Genomic DNA, 7,313 nt, shown 5'->3' on the forward strand with positions numbered 1-7,313 from the left:
CAGCAGAGAGTAACTAGCCTGGTATCACTCTCACAGGCTAGTCCTCCAGGTCAAGGGCACACAACCGCAGACAATAGCCACTCAGGCACTCTGTGTGTGGGCCTGTCTGACTGGGCTAAGTAGCATAGTCTAGGGGTGCGGCTCAGAGGCAAGGGACACCCCAGGGGCAGGGAAATGGCCTTGATATAAAAAGTACAGCTTTCCTAGAAGCAGGATACAGATAAGGGAAGAAGGTGCCGCTGAGAAGCAGGATGTTGCTGTTTGGTATCATCTCTGCTTTTCCCTTTCTTCCAGTCAAGGCTTCTGAGGTCCCAGCACTAGCAGAGACCAGCTATGAAGCCTCATTAGCAGGCTGGAAATGCCCGTGGGGTTGCAAGACAGACAATTCACTGGGTAATAGTTCGGAGGCAGTGGGACTGGAACTTGGGAACGCGGCTGTGTAAACAGGTATTCCTGGAGGCTAGGGAGATGGCTCAGTCAATAAAATCAGTTCAAATCCCCACCTAAAAAAAAACAACAGGCTTGATGACTCAAGCCTGTGGCCCTAGCTCTGGGGCGGGGAGAGACAGAAGGGTCTCCTGAGCTCAATAGCCAGCTAGTCTAGCCTAGCTGTGAAGGCTGGATTCAGAAAGAAACTGTGACTCAAAAACATCAAGTGGAAGGCCAGCTAGGTGGCTCAGTGGGTAAAACATTGGCACACAAACCTGATGATGAGTTTGATTCCCATAACCCACTGCTAGAGAAGATTGGATACTTCTTCAAGTAGTCCTTTGGTTTTTACATATTCACCATGGTACATGCACACCACACACACGTGCGCGCACGCGCACAGACATTCTTAGGAAAATGGTGTGAATGCAGATCAGATTATCTACATGGAGGTGGCAGCAGCAGATGGGCAGGCCCGGTAGAGACATCCTCATTCCAGGGAGTGTAAAGTAGGAGAGAAAGCATGGGCCTGCATTGCACCCTGGGCTCCCAAACCATCCAGAGATGGATAGGAGCCATGGTCTCTGGCAGCGGAACAATCGCCAGGAAAACAAGATGAGGATTTTCCAAAGCTGGAAATATGGCTATCTCTGGTCCGTGTCCTGTCATTGAATGAGTTCTATATTGCTTTGTGGAGAGAGGATCTCACTCCGTAACCCAGACTGGCCAAGATCTCAAACTCTCCTGCCTCAGCCTCCTGAGTGCTGGAATTACAGATGCACAGGTCACACCCAACTTTGCTAGTTTAAATCGTGCCGTGTCAGGCCTTCTGAGAAAGGGGCCCTTTTTCATATTTGGGCTCCTTTGCCAGGCTGGTGCCCAGGTGTTGGGTCACAGGACCGCAGCTGCTCTGGATGCCAGCACTCCCGGGCGGCCAGCTAGGAATGTGTGGCCAAGCCTGGAAACCAGCTGGGTTCCCATGCTCCCACCTGCTCTTGGGTTTGCACGTGCTTGTCCCCGGAAGCAATCTTGAGTCAGGACACAAGTGCACTTTAAAATCTAGCTAATGGGTCTCTCTCTCCTCTCTCTCTCTCTCTCTCTCTCTCTCTCTCTCTCTCTCTCTCTCTCTCACACACACACACACACACACACACACACACACACACACCAAATAAATGTCCCCAAATCTTGCTACCATTAATAGGGACTTTCATGGCCAGGCGGTGGTGGCACACACCTTTAATCCCAGTACTTTGGAGGCAGAAGCAGGTGGATCTCTATGAGTTCAAGGCCAGCCTAGTCTACAGAGCAAGTTCCAAGACAGCCAGGACTGTTACACAGAAAAGCCCTGTCCTAAAAAACCAAACCAACCAACCAAACAAACAAACAAAAAACAGAGCCTCTCATTCCAGACACTTGGGAGGCTAAGACTGGAGGATGGCAAGTTCAAGGCTAACTTAGTTACAAAATGAGGTTACAGCCAGCCTGGGCAATTTAGCAAGACCATGTCTCCAAATGGAAAAGAAAAAAGAAGGCTGGGAATATAGTTCAGTAGTAGACTAGGATCCCCCAGTGAGGGGCTAGGGTGTGGCTCAGTGGTAGAGCACCTGCCTAGAATCCCCCAGTGAGGGGCTGGGGTCAATGGTTCAGTGGTAGAAGGTTGGCCTAGCATGTAAGAAGCCAAGAACTGGCAGTCTGGTTAATATGACATACACGCAAACAAAACACACAATGAAAATCACGTTATTGCAATTCATGGCTGAAGGACTTATTCTGTTGTTCAGGCTTTTATATTTGTCTTAGATTTCCTACATCTTTGTCTTACTGAGTCTAGGTTGTCATCGTCTTCTGCCTCCTTCTCTTCCTCTCCTCTTCTTTCTCCTTCTCCTTCCCCTCTCTCAGTCCTTATCTTCTGGAGGTAGGGTCTTACTGTGTAGCCCCGGTTGCCAGCAAGTCTCTGTAATTCTTCCGAGGGCTGACACTGCTGGCCCGTGCTACCACACTCATCCTGGTGTTCTTTTCGCTTTGAACTGGGAGTCAGTACCCTCCTGCTGGCCTGTAGCTGGTGACTTTCTCTAAGCTGTCTGCATCCAGAAGCTGGTGGCCTACTAGGAGGCTGATGAGCAAAGCAGGGATCATCTCTTTTTATTTTGCAAATTTTCCATCTTGCAGAAGTTAGAACAGGACAATGAGGGCTGGGAGTGTGGTTCAGGCCTGAGCGTGCCTGTCTAGAGTGCGCAAGTCCCGGAATCCATTTCTAGCAGAGCATAGACCAAGTGGGGGCATACACCCAGAATCCCATCAGGAGGTGAAGGCAGGAGGATCAGGACATTGGCTACTTAGTGAGTTCAAGGCCATACTAGGCAACACGAGATTCTGTCTCAAAAAGAAAGCAAAACAGGATAGAGAAAAGTAATGGGAAACAGTTCATCTTTCATCTCAGTTCACCAGTTGTCTCCATCATATCATCTGTGTGTCTATCTGTTCATCATTATATCAGTCTGGCTGTCAATCTCTCTCTTCCCTCCCCTCTCTCTCTATACAGAATCCATTTGTCTATCAACCAATCAGCTATCATATATCTATTATTTATCCTCTTTTTCCTTTTCTTCTACCTTTCTTTCTTTCTTTCTTTCTTTCTTTCTTTCTTCCTTCCTTCCTTCCTTCCTTCCTTCCTTCCTGTCTTTCTTTCTCTCTCTCTCTCTTTCTTTCTTTCTTTCTTTCTTTCTTTCTTTCTTTCTTTCTTGTCAAGACAGGGTTTCTCTGTGTAAGTCTGTGTAAGTCTCCTGGAATTTTCTCTGTAGAGCAGACAGGCACACCTCAAACTCACAGAGATCTACTTGCCTCTGCCTCTTGAGTGCTAGGATTAAATGGATGCACCACCACCAGTTCCTGGCTTATCTAACAATCTTTTATCTATCTATTTATTATTATATATTATCTATCCACCAATCATCTATTATCTGTTGTCCATCAATCAGCAAATCATTTATGATCTATCTATCATGTATCTATTTTGCTTCTTATATATATATGTATGTGTATGTGCCATTTATCTACTGTATCTATAAGGTCTGTATCTATATATTATCTTTTATCAGTGTCTATAATCTGTGTAGCTATGTATCCACCTTTCTAAGTATCTGTCAATCAATCTTCCTTTACCCTACCTCTTTTCTTCTCTTTTCCTTCCTATGTCACTTCCCCACCCCTCAGCTTTCCCAGCCAATAGAAAGTGCGCTGCAGATATCAGGACCCTCCACTGGGTTCTGTGAGGTTCTGAGGGTGCGTGGTGATAACACCATGGGCACACTCTGGGGACTTCCTGTTGATACTTGTCACTGGCTCAGTCCAGCACCTCTGGTGGTTCTGTGTTGCTGCTGGCTTGAAGGGGTGGTTGGAGTCCAGGGCAAACAGAGCTGATGTGATTCACCTCCTTGTTATCAGCTTGCTGCCTTAAGGACCAGACCTCGGATTTAAGTGGCCCTGTCCAGCACCATGTCCGCTCAGTGCCACTTCTTGGCCTCCTGACATTCCTCTCGCAGGAACTGTCATATCACAGCAAGTGACCAGAGTTAAGAGCATGGGGCTATACCTTTCATCTGTTTCTTTATTTTGTGTCCTGTGCCTACGTCCCAACTGGGACCTGTGGACATGGAGCCTGGTTGGTCACTATCTTCCCTGTCCTCTTCCTGCAACAGCAGCCTTTTCTCCCTAGAGTCTGTTTTCCAGCATGCACAAGAGACCCTCAAACAAAGCCACCACTTCTGTCCCAGTGTCTGGTTGTCTGTGTTCAGAGCAAAGTTGAGACTCATGAAAATGGATGGCTATGGCATCCAAGGACAGGGAGGCTAACTCTGGCAAGGCTGCAGCTCTTGACTTGGACACTGGTGCGTGACTTAGGTCGTGGTGGAGTTGGGCTCCGGGACCATGGAAGGAGCTGATGATGCTGAGGTAGTTGTGACTTGAGGAAGCCCACACTGGTCTGCCGGAGGGGAAAAGGGCCCAGGATGAGGGAGCACCAGCTCTAAACACACATTCAGAGTCATAAAGAGGTCTACTCCCTCCATGACACTTCCAGATTCACTGAGGAGAAATCTTTAGGGACAATGGCTGGTACCCATTATGACATCATACTTTGTATTCCTTTCAATGGCTTCATTCTCTGCAGGAAAACAAAAACAAAAACAGACAGACAAAGAAACATCAACTCAGTTGAGCCGTTGCTTGTCATCTCAGTGCTCAGAAAGGAGAAGCAGGAAGATTTGAGTTTGAGGTCATACCTTGACTCAATATGATAAACCAAAGTGTGTGTGGTGTGTGAGTGGGGGAAACCCCAACGAACTCAGCTTCCTTCCTTTGGACTTAAAGGCCCACAGTCACACCACCCACTGCCTCTGACCTGTTTTGTCCCATCATCCTTTCCTCTTTGCAGGACTTGCGACCTGCTAAGCCGGTTCCTGCCTCAGGGCCTTAGCACTTGCTGCTGTTATCTTGCCTTGGAATTCTTGGTCTGGATCTTTTTATAAATGCAGCCTTCCCAGCCACCTGAAGTGACAGCCACTGGCTGCTTAGTTTATTGCTTGCTAGATACTGCGGGTTCCAAGAAGGCCTGGTATACTTCTGCCTCTCAGTGTTTATCCAGATGCCAGGCACACATTTCTGAAGGCTACCTGCAGAGCCGCTTGTTGCTCAGACAAATCTGAGCTTCTGAGAGGCCAGTATACCCAGAGTAACACAGAAGTGGGGGGTGGCAGGGCAGTGTGGGGGAGTTGAACCCCTACGCAGGTTGAGTTCAGAAGCTAGAATCTTTACTTGGCTCAAAGAGGAAATACATGAACACAAGTTCTCTTCCTTGATTTGGGAAATTTTTTTTTGAGACATCTCGTATAATAGCCCAGGTTAGCCTGAAACTCACTATGTAGCCCAGGCTGGCCTAGAACTCCCAGTTCCCCTGCCTCAGCCTCAAGTGTTGGAATTATAGGCATAAGCCATCATAAAGGGTTCCAGATACCTTTTCTATTTTCTTCTTTAAAATTTTAATTGTTTGCTTATTTTTGAGACAGGGTCTTGTCCAGTCAGGTTGGCCTGGAACTTTTGGTCTTATCGCCTCAGCCTCCTGATGCCTCTACCAGACTGATTTCCACAGGTTATTTTTAGTGTATTTGAACCACATTTACCAGGGGGTATGGTGTGTGTATGTGAAATGAATAATAGCCATGTTACTTATTTAACTTCATACTTGCAAAAATGTTACCACTGTAATCCATAATTATTACAAAAGTTACTAACCGAAGTTTTATTCTGGGGGATGAAGGGATGGCTCAGCAGTTAAGAGCACTGGCTGTTCTTCTAGAGGACCTGGGTTTGATTCTCAGCACCCACGTGGCAGCTCACAACTGTAACTCTGCTTTCAGAGGATCTGATGCTTTCTTCTGGCCTCTACAGGCATCAGGCATGCTTGTGGTGCACAGACATACGTGAAGGACACTCATCCACCTAAATTTTTTTTTTAAATTGTGTTTTTCTCTACCCTGCCTAGGATCCAGAGTCCCAAGTCTTCTGAGCCTCCATGCTTTGCAGGTAGCAGTTCTGACCAGACACACCTAAAGGCCTGGTGGCCACCTGCAGCTTCAACTTCTGACCAGGACAGAATTTATTATACTCCTTGGGTTTCCACTAAGGCAGAGTCTAATGTGTCTCTGTCTGGCCTTGAGCCCCACAGTGTGTCTTAAGGATGACCCTGAATTCCCAATCTCCAGCCTCCAGAGTGCTGGAATTACAAGCCTGCTTCACCAGAGTCGTTTTTATTTGGTGCTGGGAACAGAACCCAGGGCTTTGTCTCTGCTAGGCAAGCAGACTATCGCTACCTTCCCTCACCTCTAGGTTCTTCTTTCAAAAGCCACAGCACATTCCTTTACATAGGTCTTCATTCACAAAACATCCACAAGTCTATTGTGGGTTTATAGGCTATTTTAAACGTAATTTCTGTTTGTGTATTTAAAAGTGAAAATAAAAACACTGACTAGGGAGTGGAAATCAGCCTGGAGGTGCTCTCCCACCCCAGCACAGACTTATCTTGTTTTCTGGGGAGCCTGAACTGGAAAGGCCCGATCCTTAGCCTGGGGGAAGGGGGGGGGGCAAGATAATGACATAATTAAGGCTTGTGGCCGGGCACTTTTGATCTTCAAGGACCAGAGCCCACATGGCTGAGACTCCATTTGGGTTAATTGCCCAGAACCAAGAAAGCCTTGCCCAGAGATAAAGGGAAACTGGTGTTTCAACATTACAAATTGTTCTGGGATGGCTCTGGCAGAGCCTGGATGCCTGGGGCCCAGCTGGCCCCACCCGCATAGAGAGGGTCCTGTGGGTTCCTGGGGACTGCTGGGTGCAGAGACCACCTGCAGGGTGAAACACTGACTTCCAAATTTTTTTTTTCCCAGATAAAGGAGCCAAATTCAAGGCGAGCTAGGGACAGATCACACCAATAACACCAATAATAAGTCCGCAGCACAGAGCAAAGGAGGCTTCGATGTGCCTCTTTTAGGGGCTGGGCTGGGATGTCTAGACTTGGAGCTACCCATCCATATAGCCTTTGCATTCTTGCCTAGTGCAAATGCAACCTGGGCCGTTCTAGTTTCCTGTCTTCTTGGATCTCCCAAGGGATGGAACCCTGGGACTCAGTACCACCTGCTCTCTGTAGACTGGAAGAAGGTCTAAGTCCCTCTGCCTCGGGGTGGCTGTGTGAAATTATTTCGCAGGGAGAAAGACTGACATCAGTATCAGGGCTCAGTATCGGTCCTTGCAGCTAATGATCGCAATAACAGCGATTGCAATAATTGAGCACGGATAATTGAGTTCCAAGTAGTTGCAGGGCACTGGCA

This window comes from Alexandromys fortis, unplaced genomic scaffold (genome assembly GCF_014885135.2).
Source record: "Alexandromys fortis isolate MF-2015 unplaced genomic scaffold, M_Fortis_MF-2015_v1.1 scaffold_144, whole genome shotgun sequence".
Classification (NCBI taxonomy): Eukaryota; Metazoa; Chordata; class Mammalia; order Rodentia; family Cricetidae; genus Alexandromys; species Alexandromys fortis.